The 18263-nt window shown below is 31.8% G+C and overlaps 1 long non-coding RNA gene across 1 annotated transcript; it reads right to left on the reverse strand.

Annotated features, from left to right (window-relative positions):
- Window positions 1-275: 275 nt before the first annotated feature.
- Window positions 276-1954, reverse strand: LOC143074621 (uncharacterized). Its single transcript, XR_012977973.1, has 3 exons — window positions 1845-1954; window positions 1458-1572; window positions 276-413 (listed from the first exon to the last, which is right to left on the reverse strand). It is a non-coding gene; the product is annotated as an uncharacterized LOC143074621 (long non-coding RNA).
- Between the last annotated feature and the right edge of the window lie 16309 nt (window positions 1955-18263).

An 18263-nucleotide genomic window follows, 5' to 3' on the forward strand; every position in this document is an offset into this window, starting at 1 on the left:
GAAGTGGTTCTCTAAATCTGATTGCATTTAAACAGGTTCTGACGGGGTTAATTGATCATTTTGATAAACCACACGTTGAACATAGCATACTTTTTATAACATTGACAATTTTCATCAAAGTTTACCAACATTTGTCGTTATTGTTTTCACATTCTGTCCATCATTATATATTTATTTACTATAACTCATGATTCCAGCGTAGAAAGTATACTGTGTCTCTCCCCCATTTTTCTTAATTGTTTGAACTCGTTCCTTATATATATCCTATAGAAATATTCAATGCTTAGCCAAAAATGTCTGCTTCACATTTAAGAGAATGATCTCTAGCAGAAACAAATTCAAAAGCACATTTATCTCCTCTTGAAATAGCACATCCTTTTGGTGGAACAAATACGCCTGCATGTATACCAATCCTAAATATGATAAATTGTTTATGTTAAGTTTGATTTTGTAGTAGTCACTATAGCTATAATAAAGAGGTGAAAGGTCATGTGATATCGAAAAAGACGAGCAAATAATACTCGAACCAGCTGTACCTACACGTAAGGCAGAGAAAATATGAATTATATACTCCATACATATTTGGTTTGGCATACAAGCAATTATAGTTCATAAACTAGTTTTGTCTTTGATTTTCTTGGTTGTGCTTTGTGTACTGTTCCTTTTGCCATGGCGTTGTCGGTTTCTTTTCGACTCATACGTTTGGATGTCCTTTTGGTATATTTCGCCTCACTGTTTCATACAATATTCACTTATTTCGATAAGTAACGTTTGCTTACTCAGTTAGTTATTTGACGGAATCATGCAATTCAATTATTCGTTGTTATAGTTAGCAAATACAGTCAATGTCTTATGATCAATTAGGTACAAGAAATTAAAAAAATAAATATGGTTTCCATGTTTAAAGGTAATTTTTGTTTATCTTATGTACATCAGCGTCGTATGAGTATACTTACGATTTGGAGGCACACTTCAGAAATTAGCAATCGTAATAATCTTTGTCAAAAAGGTGGACAGGGGTAGGGGCAAACACATACTTTTTTTTTGAAAAACACGTTGTCTACTCCGGACCTTACACCCCTCAACTTATAAGTAATAGTCTGTACACAACAATCTTAGTTATCTCACAGAACGCTGTGCAACATTGGTTTCAAGAAGAAGACACTATTTCTCTTTTAAAAATGCATAAAAGTGTTACTACTTATATCTCGTTCTGCCCAAATGTAAATGTAATCTTTTGAACTCTGACTCCTTTTTGAGGGTACAATCAGGCTAAATTCAATCAAAATAATCATATTAAAAATATTGCAATTCGATTAAAATATCATTACATTTGCATTATCTTTTAAATAGCCATATGACGCCTGCTAGAAAACATATGTGACATGAGAGTTGAAGTTATTTAGCCAAGAAATAGTATAAGTAGCTGTGATTATAAAAATGTAGTGTCGACATACCCGCATATGGACATACTCCCATCTTTAAGACATCTTAGTTCCAAACAGTCGTCATAGTTAGTTAATGTCTGACCTAGAGGTATGGTGACATTTTTATATGCACACTCTGTTGTGTCTGAAAGAATAAGAAAGTGTAAGCTAATGCATTTTTCGTTGGTAAACTGTATCTCGCTGAGGTTTCTTCTTCAATAAAAATGATATAATAATCATCATGATCATTATCAATATAATGTTCTCCTTTTATATTAGCTTTATGTAATGTTTGTATTGTCTTTGTTTCACAAAAACTTAGCTCTTTGAATGATAGATGTTAATGCTATAGCCTTTATAAAAACTGATTTTGAATTAACTGTAATAGCAATCAGAAGTATATTAAAATTCCCTTACCAATCGTCGGCATTGTCATCATACAAAATGAATTTGAAAATGGAATTAAGCTACACAGAAACAAGAAAATCCAAATTATTTGCACTTCCATTTTTATTGTTAATATTCTACAACGGCTAGATATATAAAAAAAGATAAGATTACAGAGTTGAAATTCTAGTACTCACATGTATTAGAATATTGCAAAATGGCAGGTATGAATGAATTAAAAAATAAAAAATAAATGACCAACATCATTTGTGTTTACTTTCATTGACATACAGAAACTGCAAGTTCCATGTCAAATGAATAATCCAGATATGAGACATTATTGAACATCCTACAAGCATGTTTTGATAGGTCGAAATATATATAATGTTCCGTCATACCAGTCTGATAAGAACAATAGTAAAATATTGGAATGCAGGTTTATTCTTATACATGTATTTTGTTTGTTTATACTCCTGAACAAAAAAAATAGTACTAATTTTAAGTAATAGTATTCATACAATATCAATTTTAAAATGGCAATTATAAGCTGCTTCTGTGCTATCTTTTGATGTTTTTCGTCTGTACCTTGTCAAATTGTTCGTCTAAACTCCTCTCTGATAGCAAAACTAGCATACATCATACATCATTAATATTTATGTCATAAAATAACTTTGCAAAATTTAACCTGTAAAACTGTCGGTAATCAGTAGAAATTGATGTCCAGATTTTCGACATCAATCTTTTGATATTTTACACATTCTTTTTGTAATATTTCTATCAGTTAAGATTAGTTAGGGTAAACGGGAGATAATCAAATTTGAATCTTGCTATATCGTCTTTACAATAACATGAATAAGTATGGCGAATAGAACTTATCAGAGATACCAGGATTAATGTCGAAAGTCAGGACGTCCCTTATAAGTCACAAAGATTTAGTCGAAGAATGTTGTTCTGAAATACAGAACCGTAAAGGAAAAACGTGTGTACTCGTTTGTTTCTCAGAAGTTTCCTAAATTTGATTTATATTTTTGTAGAATTTTGTAAATAAAAAGCTGCCAATGCTTACGGAAAAGAAAGGTTGTTTTGAGATTAAACACTCCATGCTCTATGTCACGCGAGTATTTTGTACAAAATTATATGCCTGGTATCTTTAATAATGTTGTTTTCATATATTACAATTATATTTTAATAATAGTAAAAGACTGTTCGTGTAAATTATACTTCTAGAGCTTGTAGTTCAGTGGTTGTCGTTGGTTTATGATCGTTTATGTCTGTCATATTTGTTTTTCATCAATGGTTTTGTTATATATTGGGCCTTTAGTTTCCTCTCTTGAATTGTTTTACATTTTATAGCCGACAATACGGTATAGCTGTTGCTCATTGTTGAAGGCCGTATGGTGTCCTATAATTGTTTTTATTTACATCATTTGAACTTTGGTAGATATTTGTCTCATTGGCATACTTTCCACATCTCCTTATTTTTATACTCAAGTCTGTAGATGATATAACATTTCTTAAAATATATTCTTTTATACTGATAGGAAACCAAAGAGGTTCACATCATGTCACAGAGATTAAAGTCATATTGTTAAGGACATTACTGATATAATGCATACATATATACTAAACTAAGTCCTCTATACTCGTTTGTTTTTACATTTATTACGAATGCAAAACGTAATATGATCGACAAAAAATATTTCATTCTGTTAGTTTTGATCGAAAACTTTGATGTATAAATAACAGCATTTTTTTGGTCCCGAAGTATATCGATCGTTAAATTTTGATGAACAATCAACACGAAATAATGAAGCACGTTCAAAATAAGTGATACTCTAGAATGATGTATATATAATTTCTTTTTATAATATTCGTCCATGCATTCAAATTTGCCAATTCGGTTAAAACTGTTGTAAAATGATTTGAAGAAGTGAAACTTTTCTGTCAGAATCAATTAATGTTATCCTACTTCCACATGTATTTACCTTTTTTGTTTCGGGTTTTCCCTTGCACTTGCCCTGTATGGTTTCCGAATTTTTATTTAGAGGTCATAGTTAAGGTCTCTGGACAAACCGGTGGTAAAATAGAATACGGAAAGGTATTATACTGTTTAAAAGTAAAAACTTATCCATTCTAGTATATAAAACATTCTCAGTTTTTTTGTTACATTTGTGATGTTATACCACTATCCCAGATTAAAAAAAACACATAACACATATGGGACTCATACCTGGAACTGTACCTGTAGTAACTAACTTCTACGTTATTTGGCCTCTGGTGAAGAGTTGTCTCAACTTTGTGTTAAATTTTTATTTCAACAGAATATCAGAATTGACGAGTAAACGAACGTTTGAGGATAACTGACTTAAAGACTGCCCAAGAAAATAATTGAAATATTGTTTTCTTTCTTAGTACACATACACATTATATTCAAATTTATTTGGTTACATATCAATGGGGGGATAAAAAGACTACATTGAAGAAAAAGTCATATATTTATTGCACGTTACGATAATATACTAGTCAACAACAAAAAACGATACAAGGCAATGTTTTTTCCCATATATAATAAAATTGGATACACTGTACATAGGTAAATAATAGCCGTATTTGTCTAATCTTTACAGAGCGTCATTTTCTCATGCATGAAAACTATTGATTTCAGGCAAAAACGCTAAAAAAATCGTATTTTCACCCAAAAATTCAAAAATTAATATTAGAACTTAAAACTTTTAAAATTAAACATGGTCTGTCTAAAATTTTGAATTCCTCTGCAGATATAAAAATACTCAATTCTCATCTTTGAAATTAAGTGCCATCTTTTGTCATCATTTTCCGGAAAATAAATTCGACCCCTGTGTTCAATTAATCGGTATTTTCTAACTTTCCAATTTGGTCAGATTCTTTTACTCATACGCATTTGCTTCGTAAATGAATGTTTTTCATTGGATAATTTTATAGTTTTTCCTATTTATTATATTCTATGATAAATTGTAGTTCAAAGTTGTGTATCGTTTCTTTTGTTGACTAGTATAGTTAAATTATAAGCATATGAAAGAAAACAATTATGAGCCAACCTTCGAAAAACAAGATAAACAATTATATTGACCGAAATGTTCGTTTCAAAATAGAAACAAATGAACTACTGTATTGCATGAATGCAGAGTAATTCTTCCATACCATTATGTAATTTATTTATTCATCTTAATCACATAAGTAAGTTTATACTGTTCCATGTCATACCATTCTTATAAGAGGGCTGATTTATAGAAGAAGAAAACGATTTTGGCGAAAGATTCTTCATCAGTAATTGTTAAGACAAACATGTGCGTTACTGTCTAGTAGTATATCAACAGTTTAATAAATCACGTCGGAAAAGATGTATTGGGATTTGGGCAAATTGAAATTTATTTGTAATTTGTGAGACACATGTTTAGGATTGGTACTGTTGTTTTTTAGGAGGGAGGAGGGGAAGGGATAATATTTTTTTTTGCTGATTGAATATTTATTTATTTTCCGTACTAAATAGATTTGTTGACCTCCAAATACAACTGATTTTCTGCATTTTGAGTTGAATAATATTGTCTCAAAGCAAAATTGACAACTTTACCTGTTATGTCTGTTTCTTTTGATCACACATCGTTGTCAATTTTATGGAATTTTATGCGACTGTCATACAAGTGAGAGGTTAAGCTAGCTATAAAACCAGGTTTAATCCACCATTTTCTACATAAGAAAATGCCTGTACCAAGCAATGAGTATGACAGTTGTAATCCATTCGTTTGATGTGTTTGAGCTTTTTGAGATTTTGTCATTTGCTTAGGATCTTTCCGTTTAGAATTGTCATCGGAATTCGGTATTTTTGTTATTTTACTTTTTACTGAGTACCAGAATATAGTTATTTGAATTATAGAGTTTAGAAATAAAAAAGGTATAGTACGTTTCAAAATTATGATATTAATATAAATACTCAGAAACACCACAATAGCTGTACCACTCCATTTGGAGCCATGCAACTACAAATAAAAAGTGTGATTTTATTACGGTTGCCTAAGAGGTGGAAGATATCAAAGGATATTCAAAAAATCACAAACCCCACTTAAAACCGTGAATGAATTGAGGTTCTACGGAAGGGTTAGCAATACCAGCTCAATGTGGCAGCCCCGTGTTGCTCATTCATTTATAAATCCGGTAATCAGTCTCATTCGGTTTCATTCGATATAAACACAATCAAAAGAGGCCGTCATTGTGGTAATGACAATTGGAACATATCCACAGGTCATCATTAACACATGGTCAACCAACTCGTGAATTACAGATTGCGTCCGTAAAACTTTTGTAGGCATACTTTTCACTCTTTCATTTGGATCCTTGATTCAAACACTTCCTCGTAAGCATCAATCTTCTATCAAGAAAATCATGATAAAATGTTAAAATCGGCCCTGCTATGAAACACACTGACTTTTTGTTCCCATTTCGTTTTGTTTTACATGATGAGATTTATTGTCTAGCCGAAAATTATTTCCAAGTGTGATTTGGTTTACACTCTGATTATCTGAGTTTGGTGTAGATAATTGTCATATGCCCAGTTTGAACTTCAGGCATTTACCTGAGATGCATTTATCATTTCACATTAATTTGATTATGTATTTTAAGTATTTTCCTTCAAAACGGGTGCATTTATACCCGCATGTATACTTTTATTTTCATTTAAAAGTTTGATTTTGCCAATCGTTTTGTGTATTTTCGTCCAAAATCATGGTAATGATAGTTAAAATCATTCCAGTAGGACGATTCATGCGCTATACCATACGTTTCGTATAGTAGTGTTTAATCCGACATACATTTCTGTGTTGATAAACTCTCTTAGGAGTTCCAGTATATTTTGCTCTTATTTGAATTCAAATTGCAACTCTTTCAGAATCTTCTGAAAATTTAAGAGTACGAAATTGAAAAGTAATCTTGTCCTGTAAAGTTCTGAATGAATATGTAAGATAAAAACTGAATGCAGAATAGTTTCATAATACGTTTACAATGGAGAAACGTATATCCTATGTCATCCGTTTAATAAATCTTAAATCTCAATCTGAAAAATAAACAGGTCACAGGAACATACATAGAACACAAGTACCACAGAGGAAAATCATCTGGGTGGAATTGAAAACTGTAACTACCTTTATGATTTTAAGTTTACTTGTCAAGAATTTTGAAAATGTTGGTTTCCGAGATTTTTTGGTTTGAATCAGACTGATTGTTAAGTAAGATTTATTCCTTCCTAAGCCAAGATAGTTGTATCTACGTTGGCCAATCCTTTTATGAAACAAAAAGGACTGTTTCTGTTAGTTTGCGTTATAGGTTTGAATGAGGAATGCGTGTTTAAAGGGCAGAAAGATGAAATGCGTTAATATCTAATTTAATGCAAGAGGAAATAGACTGATATTATACGCACTCTAACAAATCTTCGGTACATTTAAGTTTTTTTTGTGTACTGTTTTCATGTAATGATGTAATTTCATTGTTTTATTTAACATTGCCATACAAGTGCGAGGTTTGGCTAGCCACCAAACTAGGTTCAACCACCATTTTTTTCTTAAAAAGTCCGGTAACAAGTCAGAAAAATGGCAGTTGTCATCTTATAGTCCGTTTTGTGTGTGTTGCATTGTCGTTTGTTTTTGTTTACTTCAGTGTTTCTGTTGTTTCGTTGTTTTCCTCTTAAAGGTAATGTGTTTCCCTCGGTTTCAGTTTGTAGTCCGGATTTGTGTTTGTCTCAATCGATTATAACTTTCGAGCAGCGGTATACTACTGTTGTCTTTGTTTAGTATACGCATCTGCATCACGTCGGTCCTATAGTATGTTGTTTCACAATAACTCCGCCATAATTTTATATTGCTTTATTTATGAAATGCAATTTTTTAATTTGTAAAACGTATTTTTTTCATAATTTTTACATGAATGAAGCAGGGGACAATACATTGAATGGATTCTACAACATCAAAGCTTAATAACTATTCAATAGAATATATATCCTTGGCGTATTTCAGTCAACTTTTGAAATGAGGTCTATGACGTGCACATAGTCCGAAAAATAGATTTACCGTAAATAAAAAAATACATATTTTTTCTATTAAAATAATTTTGTATCTAAAAATCATCTTTAGTGGAATTTTGAACAGATATATCATGTCATAGAGGGTTATTTGCGAAAAATACCAGTCAAGGGACTGTAGAATTTGCCGAGCCGCTAGGCGAGGAAAATTCGGTCCCAGTGTCATTGTGTGAGAGGAACTATTAATGTCCTGCATCCGTCCATTTGTCTGTCCGTCCATGCATCTGTCTGTCTGTCTCGGATACTTTGCGGAATCAATTGTACTGATACTGACAGTTGGATTTTGTTGAAAGAATGGTTACACATGACATGTACTGCATTATCATTACACACTGTCGTTTCGATTCAACAAACTTTATCTTGATTGGAAAACAAATATACGTCCTTTTACAAACATAGAAATTCCATTTTGCAATTAAGAAATCTATATTTTCATTGTTACGGTTAAGACATTAATGAAATATTTTTTGTTGATTATACGTTTTTCATTCGTAATAAATGTAAAAACAAACGTGCATAGATGAATTAGTTTAGTATATATGTATGCATTGGATCAGTAATTTCCTTACCAACAGACTTTAATCTCTGTGACATGATGTGAACCTCTTTGGTTTCCTATCAGTATAAAATCATATATTTTAAGAAATGTTATATCTTAATATAGTTTGTAAGGACACTTAGGTATACAGTTAAGAAAGATCCAGTCTTCGTCTTTTGTTGAAATTCAAAAAGGAACATAGAACAGACTTATGATTATTCATTATTTCCTCCTTGGTAAGTTTCGTGGGACTTTCCAAGTGCATCACACATACCAAACTCCTATATCAAGCATTTTATGCACTGTAATTTAAAGGGAGGCGACATATACCGAATGGACTCTTTTTTTAATTCAGTAATGAAGATAGTTAATATACGTATTTAACATTTTAAAGAACATTTTACTATTAACAATAACCACAAAAAACCTATTTCTCGTATCAAACATAAACTAAAAGAACTAGCCAAGAAGTTTATTTTTGTCTCGGCCGATAAAGCTGCTAATAATATTATTATTGTTTGACGTAAATTTTACATTGAGGTTCTGAAAAAAGAAATCACCAATTCACCAACATTCCAACTGACTTCATTTTCAGAAAACGACATCTGTAACAAACATAAACTTTTAGCTACCACTTTACAAGCAGAGCCAAATACAATGAAAGTCCCAACTATGTACTGGCTTCCGAAGCTACACAAAACACCTTACAAATATATAGATTTATTTCGTCTTCAAGCCATTGTTCCACTACTAAATTGTCTATTCTTCTTACCAGCACACTTGGTACAATTAAAAACCTGATAATAAATTGTTCAAATAAGGCTTTCGAAAATAGTGGAATTAATTACTTTTGGAGTGTCAAGAACTCGTTGGAAGTAATTGATAAATTGCATGCTTATATTGGTGATTTTAAATCTGTTCAAAGTTTTGATTTTTCTACCCTGTATACCACATAATTTGTCTCACATTCTCATTAAGAAAAAATTCACACACCTAATTAAATGGGCATTTAAAAAGTCAGAATGTGAATATATATGTTCAAACTCTTTTAGGTCATTTTTTAGTAGCAATAAACAAAAAAACTATGTCAATTGGACATGCTTTGATACTATATATGCCCTTGAATTTTTACTAGATAACATTTTTGTTCGCTTTGGGGATTCCGTATATCGTCAGATTATCGGAATTCCAATGGGGACTAACTGTGCACCACTTATTGCGGACCTGTTTTTGTATTGCTATGAGTTACAATTTATGACAAAAATAAGCAAAGACCCATCGAAACAACATCTGATAAACAAATTTAATAATACTTTTAGATATTTGGATGATATTTCGGCTCTCAATAATGACGACTTCAGTATGTATATTAAAGAAATTTATCCTGTTGAACTTACTTTAAATAAAGCTAATACTAACAATGACCACTGCCCTTTCCTCGATCTTGATATCTATATCACTAACGGAAAGCTGAATACTAAAATTTATGATAAAAGAGATGATTTTTCATTTCCTATCGTTAACTATCCATTTTTAGATGGTGACGTTCCCTTGTCACCATCTTACGGTGTTTATATATCTCAACTTGTACGATTCGCTCGTGTATGTAACAATGTTTTAGATTTTAACGAGAGAAATTTATGTATTACTGAAAAATTATTACACCAGGGTTTTCGATATCACAAACTAGTCAAAACATTTACTAAATTTTATCATCGGTATAAGGACATCATTCGTAAATATAGCTCAACATGCAGACTTCTTATACGTTCAGGTATTTCACATCCAATTTTTTTATGGAAATATTCTTTATCAAGCACAAAGGTGTCAGTATTCACCTCAAAAACTAACAAAACCTTCGAATAGACTTATTAAGAAGGGATATAGTTACGATACTGTTGTCAGGTCATTAAAGATTGCATATTTTGGCGTTAATATTGATTGATTCACTTATAGGGTCTTTGCATCGGAACTAAACACATTTATTCAAAAACCAGTTGTTGACATGACACGGGTTATGTTCTTCTCATATATGTTATGATGGTATGATACTAAACCCCTAACGTGAAGGATTGTGCCTGATGTTCATATGATGAAATCATAATCTTTCAGTCAGTTTAATTGAAGTCTGGAGCTGGCATGTCAGTTAACTGCTAGTAGTCTGTTGTTATTTATGTATTATTGTCATTTTGTTTATTTTCTTTGGTTACGTCTTCTGACATCAGACTCGGACTTCTCTTGAACTGAATTTTTATGTGCGTATTGTTATGCGTTTACTTTTCTACATTGGCTAAAGGTATAGGGGGAGGGTTGAGATCTCACAAACATGTTTAACCCCGCCGCATTTTTGCGCCTCTCCCAAGTCAGGAGCCTCTGGCCTTTGTTAGTCTTGTATTATTTTAATTTTAGTTTCTTGTGTACAATTTGGAAATTAGTATGGCGTTCATTATCACTAGACTAGTATATATTTGTTTAGGGGCCAGTTGAAGGACGCCTCCGGGTGCGGGAATTTCTCGCTACATTGAAAACCTGTTGGTGACCTTCTGCTGTTGTTTTTTTTCTATGGTCGGGTTGTTGTCTCTTTGGCACATTCCCCATTTCCATTCTCAATTTTATTTAAACTCATTCACAGGACTTCAGATTGAAACTCCAAACAATCGTAATCCAAGCATTGAATCGTGGTTATCAATGTAAACACATTCAATCAAATGAAACATAAAAATGGTAAGTACATAAGATTATACCAACCACAAAGAGCTGATTCATCTGACAAAATATAAGAAACAACTGAAACATTTTAAACTTTTAGAACTAGGGATATTTTGTTGTAATTTTTTCCATTTGTTATTTTCTCTTAGACTTTGTATTTCTTAGCTTTATTATATTTGTCTGTTTGCTTTTGTTTTTGTCACAAACTCATTATTTTTATCTGACAATAAAGATTATATTATTTGCTTTTTCGGAATTTGTATGATTTAGATCATGTCTGATATTAATTAACGCTCGTTGTTTGTTATACAATTCTGCATTGTACAGAGAAAAACAAAGTGCAATAACAGTACTTTCAAATATTCTGGCAATTTTTCAGCTGCATAATGGGCAACTGTTTTGCTATATTTTTGCAACGTTTCACTTATATATATTGAAATGTGAGAAGCACATCTTATCAAGCACTGGATGGAAACAAAGTGAGTTTCTCTTTTTTTTTACTTGGAATTACACACCGAGCTTACAAGTTATGAAATCGATTTCAATTCTGTTTTTTGCTTTTGTGGTCTTTCATCTGTCAATGACGGAGGAAAGTGACTGTACTGGACCAAACTGTGAACAAACCATTTCTATGCCGTTGTTAGATAAAATGGAAGCTACACTGAAGGCGGACTTAGATGTCGAGAAACTAAACAAATTCCTAAAACGTTATATCAGTCATGAGGTAAAGACAGAAATAGCAGATGCAATGCCTGATGCAATTTTGAAAATAATGAACGAGTCATTGTTAAAAGTGGAGAGCCTCGAATCAAGACTTGATGAACTAATAGCGAAAAAGGAAATAAAAGAGGACATGGGTAAGTCAAACATAATAACATAATATTATTTGGTACTTTTATTTTCATTCTTACTACATTCAACTGTATTTATATCAGTTTAAAGGTGTTATTTTTATCATAATATTGTTAATATTTTTTATCATGATATTGTTTATATATAGTATATATTGATCATTCAAAAAACACAATTGTCGTCTTTCCGTCTTTTCGAAAGAAATTAAAAATGAAAACACACTATCAAACCTGTATAGTATGCTTTACAAATAAGTTGGCTACAAAATCCCGATACTATATGGTGTACCACCACAAGACCGGTATGATTGCAAATAAGAAAAGTACACATCTAAATTCAACGGACAAAGATGTAAATAAGTATCTACATGTACATACATCTAGCAACGACACATACTGGAAAGAGGATCCTGGATAAGCATATAGTTTTTACGCATTTACGAAATTTGTAGCAAAAACATTCCATTTAATTGACTTGTTTAAAACATCCAGTGTCAGCTGTAAAGTACGATCTTAAAAGGGGACTACGTTGAATGCATTTATCAAAACTCGTAGCAGTTTATTTTTACACAGTAACTACGTGAGCGAAGCAATCCTAATTTTAAATATTTCTGAAATGTGTTGTTCACAATTCTAACAACAAATTGTTTGTATATATTTTGGTGATCAAACGGGACATTTTTATGTACAGACTGGGCATTTCTTAAAATATAAATAAATTATTAAATCGATAATCGTACAACGAACATAAAACAGCATCTGATAAATGTTCTTTATGAACAATGCGTTTGTAGAAAATCAACAAATCAGGTATCAATGTACATGCAATTAAGCAGAAAACAGGTAAAAAAAACCAATGCAACTTCCAACGGACTTTTTTTTTTTAAAGCTGTACATAGTTTATATACCGAACGTTTTATTAAACAGTTTTATATGGTAAACGAATGGGTCAATGTTTAAGAAGAAAGGATATGTATAATGCACTCCTAATATATACATATATATATATATCAAAGTCAAATAAAACCATTTTCTAATGATTAAATTGTTTTGAATATTTTTGAATCAATGCAACTCAATACTATATGCAGTTTTTAAACAAATTGCGAATCCATAAATTACAATCGACTGAAAGTATATCGATCGTTGATTGTGTTTTTTCAACAACTGTGGCTGCTATTTAACTTTCGGGTTTTGTTACCGAGGGGAACCGAATCGTGATCTGGGTATACAATCTACACAAAATCATGGAACACGTGCACAATAACTTTAATGTTTAGGTCCCCCCATAAATTCCACATGCTCCTAGGCTATTTGTTCATTTAATATTGTCATAACAGTTGATGAAATATTTAGTGTATCTTTATAATAGGTAAATACTATGATCCTTCCACATTTGTTAACATTTTCTTTAATCACAGTTTTTCATTCACACTTGCGCTGTGCGATTGCCTACAGATTGGTGTTAGTGTAAAGTTCTCTGCAAACGGAAAACCTGTAGGTGATTCAGAATAAAGGAAGACTTTAATTCAGTAATAGTTAGATTGATGAAATTTTGATTTAATAAGGATTTTCTTTTTAAAGAAAGTCTTTATTCACATGTTTTCTAGGAAAAGTTGAGTAAATAAACTCATCATAGAAACCAGGATTAAAATTTTATATATACGCCAGACGGGCGTTTCTTTTACAAAGACTCATCAGTAACGCTCGAACCAAACATTATTAAAAAGGCCAAATAAAGTACGAAGTTGAAGAGCATTGAGGACCGAAAATTCCTAATTTTTTTGCCAAATACAGCTAAGGTAATCTATTCCTAAGGTAGAAAAGCCTTAGTATTTCAAAAACTCAAAGTTTTGTTTACAGTTAATTTATAATCATGAACATATACATTCAAGTGTTAAAACATGTGTGTGAAAAATTTGAAGGAGCATTTGTCTTTAGCAACTTGCCAGGTTAAACTGTGCAAATAAATTTGAGGTAAATTCTAAATTGAGGTTCTGCAAAAGGAAATCAGGAAATCACCAACATTCCAACTGATTCTATTTTCGGAAAATTATATTTATAACAAACATAAACATTAAGCTACTACTTAACAAGCAAAACAACATATAATGAAAGTTCCAACTATATACTGGCTTCCGAAGCTGAATAAAACACCTTAAAAGTATAGATAAAATTGAGAATGGAAATGGGGAATGTGTCAAAGAGACAACAACCCGACCATAGAACAAACAACAGCAGACGGTCACCAATAGGTCTTCAATGCAGCGGGAAATTCCCGCACCCGGAGGCGTCCATCAGCTGGCCACTAAACAAATATATATACTAGTTCAGTGATAATGAACGAAACTAAAATTAAAAATAATACAAGACTAACAAAGGCCAGAGGCTCCTGTCTTGGGACAGGTGCAAAAATGCGGCGGAGTTAAACATGTTTATGAGATCTCAACCCTCCCCCTATACCTCTAGCCAATGTAGAAAAGTAAATGCATAACAATACGCACATTAAAATTCAGTTCAAGAGAAGTCCGAGACTGATGTCAGAAGATGTAACAAAAGAAAATAAACAAAATGACAATAATACATAAATAACAACAGACTACTAGCAGTTAACTGACATGCCAGCTCCAGACTTCAATTAAACTTCATCATATGAATATCAGGCACAATCCCTCCCGTTAGGGGTTTAGTATCATACAATCATAACATATATGAGAAGAACATAATATTTCGTCTTCAAGCGATTGTTCCACTTCTGAACTGTCTATTCTACTTACTAATATACTTACTTATGTACAATAAAAAAACCTTTTAACAAACTGTTCAAATAAGGTCTTTGAAAATATTGGAAATAATTACTTTTGAAGTGTTATATTTTAATTGGAGTGTTATATTGTTGATTTTGAATCAGTTCAAAGTTTTGAATTTTCTTCCCTTTATACCACTTTGCCTCATATGCTTTATGAGAAAAAGTTCACATACCTAATGAAATGGGCATAAAAAAGTTCAATGCGAATATATATCGTCAAACTCTTTTATGTCATTTTTTTTGTAACAACATACGAAAAAAAAACCTAAGGCAATTGGATATGCTTTGATACTATAACTGCCCTTAAATTTTTGTTCGCTTAGGAGATTCCGTATATCGTCAAGTTATCGAATTTTCAATGTGGCACCACGTTTTGCGGACCTGTTTCTGTATTGTCATGAGTTACAATTAATGGCTAAAATCAGCAAAGACCAATCAAAACAACATCTGATTGTAAAATTAAATAATACTTTTAGATATTTGGATGATATATTGGCTCTGAATGATAACGACTTCAAATCTCAATGATAACGACTTCAAATAAAGATTAACTTATATAAAGCTTATACAGACAATGAACACTGCCTTTTCCTGGATCTTGACCTATATTTCATAGACGGGAAGCTTAATACCAAAATGTATGATAAATTAAGGCAACAGTAGTATACCGCTGTTCAAACTCATAAATCCATGGACAAAAAACAAAATCGGGGTAACAAACTAAAACTGACGGAAACGTATAAATATAAGAGGAGAACAACGACACAACACTACAATGTAACTAACACACACAGAAACGGACCAAGCATCAGACAAAATCCCACGAGAATAACAAATATAACATCAAAACCAAATACATGAATTTGGGATAGACAAGTACCGTGACACGTCTTATCGCAATGTCAATTTACACTCAAAAATAAGAGAAAACAAACGACGCAACGTTAAATTGTAACACACACAGAAACAAACTATAATATAACAATGGCCATATTCCTGACTTGGTACAGGACATTTTTAAAGGAAAAAATGGTGGGTTGAACCTGGTTTTGTGGCATGCCAAACCTCGCACTTTAATGGCAATGTTAAATATAACATAGAAATGACAACATAATATTACAGGACTACAATACAAATAAATAGGAAAACGTATTAGACAAAGAAACACATGGTTAATGAATAACACAAAGCATCAGGTTTAAAATTTTAATACGCCAAAAACGCGCCTCGTCTACACAAGACTCACCAGTGACGCCCAGATATAAAAGATCGAAAGCGAAAAAAAGTACAAAGTTGTACAGCACTGAAGATCAAAAGTTAAAAAAGGGTGTGTCAAATACGGCTAAGTTTGTATGCTTGGGATAAGAACATCCTAATTATTTAGAACAATTAATGCTATTGCAAACAGTAAATTTTATCAAATGAATATAACAGATATACATAATGAAACTGAAGTATTAACTTATTACATAAAACAAACACGAATACATAATGAATGACCAACACAGAATAGACACACCCGACTCAGTCCAGGCCTCAACGCAGTAAATTATGAAAATGACGTCACATACGACGGTGAAAAGGCATTAAAAATTACGTCACATACGATGGTGAAAAGGCATTATAAATTTGAACATATGAAATTTCTGAAACAGCAGATAAATTACGTCACATATGAAAAACTATATCTCAAAAGTAAGATAGAATTAGGATTGATTAAAGATTAAAATAGAACTAAATACTGATATTGCATTTAAACACAATGCATATTGCAATACTTATTAATAGCAATTAACTATAATATGTATATGTGCAGTTTGTTATGAATCCAACTTCAAACTTAAATAAAAGAGATGATTTAAAATTTCCTACTGTGAATTATCGGTTTTTAGATGGTGACGTTCCCTTGTAACCACCTTATTGTATTTATGTATCTCAAATTCGATTCGCTCGTGTATGTAACAACATAAAAGTTTTAGCAAAAGAAATCTAGGTTTTATTGTCTCATTGGCAACCATACCACACCTTCTTTTTTATATTTACTGAAACATTATTGCACTAGGGTTTTCGATATCACAAACTAGTCAAAACTTTTACTAAATTTTATCATCGGTACAATTACAGACATCATTCGCAAATATGAATCAACATGCAGACATCTTATACATTCAGGTATTTCACATCCCATCTTTTATGGTACTATTCTTTATTCATTCACATCAAAGCTAACACAACCTTTAAACAGACTTATTAAGAAGGAATACAGTTACGATACTGTTATCATGTCATCAAAGATGAAATATATTGACTTTAAAATTGATTCAGTTAAAGGGTCTTTGCATCGGAAATAAATATATTTATTCTAAAACCAGTTGTTGGCATGTTCTTCTCATATAATTTATGTTGGTATGATACTAAACCCCTAACGGGATTGTGCTAGATATTCATATGATGAAGACATAATCTTACATTCAGTTTAATTGAGTTCTAGAGCTTGCATGTCTGTAACTGCTAGTATTACTTTGTTAATTTGTGTATCATTGTCATTTTGTTTAGGTTTCTTTTGTTACATGTATCTTTCTGATATCAGACTCTGACTTCTTTTTAGTTTTACTGTGCGCATTGCTGTGTTTTTTTTCTTTATTGGCTAGAAGTATACCGGGAGGGTTGATATAATCTCAAAAATGTTTAACCCCGCTGTATATTTGCGCCTGTCCTAAGTCAGGAGCCTCTGACCTTTGTTAGTCTTGTGTGATTTTTAATTTTAGTTTCTTTTATATATTTTGGAGCTTAGTATGACGTCCATTATCACTGAACTAGTACATATTTTTGTTTAGGAAGCAGCTGAAGTACACTTATGGGCACGAGATGTTCTCGCTGTATTAAGGACACATCGGTGGCCTTCGGCTGTTGTCTGCTCTTTGGTAGGGTTGTTGTCTCTTTGACACAATCCTCATTTTCATTCTCAATTTTAAATATTCTACTTTAAAGAAATAATATAAGATGTCCGCGAAATTGCAATTCAATTGGGCAAGTGTTTAAACAAATGCATGTGCAGTTATCCTTATTATTGAAAATGTTGGTTTTTATTTTTTTTAATGATAATTTAATGTGGTTAAACACAGTTAAATAAAACTAAGAATGGATATAGGGAATGTGTTACAGAGATAACAACCCGACCAAAAGCAGAAAACAGCACAGGGCCACCAATGTGTCCTAAACACAGCGAGTAAATCTCGCAACTGGACTCTTAACAAAAATATGTACTCGTTCAGTAAAAATTGACGACATACTAAACTCTTAAACATATAAATGAAATTAATTAAAAATAAGTGCTAGACTAACAAAGGACAGACTGTGGTCAAGCAAAAATGAGGTGGGCTTTAGCTGGCCCCTAAAACAAAAATATTAACTAGTACAGTTAAAATAGACGTCA

This window comes from Mytilus galloprovincialis, chromosome 5, assembly GCF_965363235.1.
Source record: "Mytilus galloprovincialis chromosome 5, xbMytGall1.hap1.1, whole genome shotgun sequence".
NCBI lineage: Eukaryota > Metazoa > Mollusca > Bivalvia > Mytilida > Mytilidae > Mytilus > Mytilus galloprovincialis.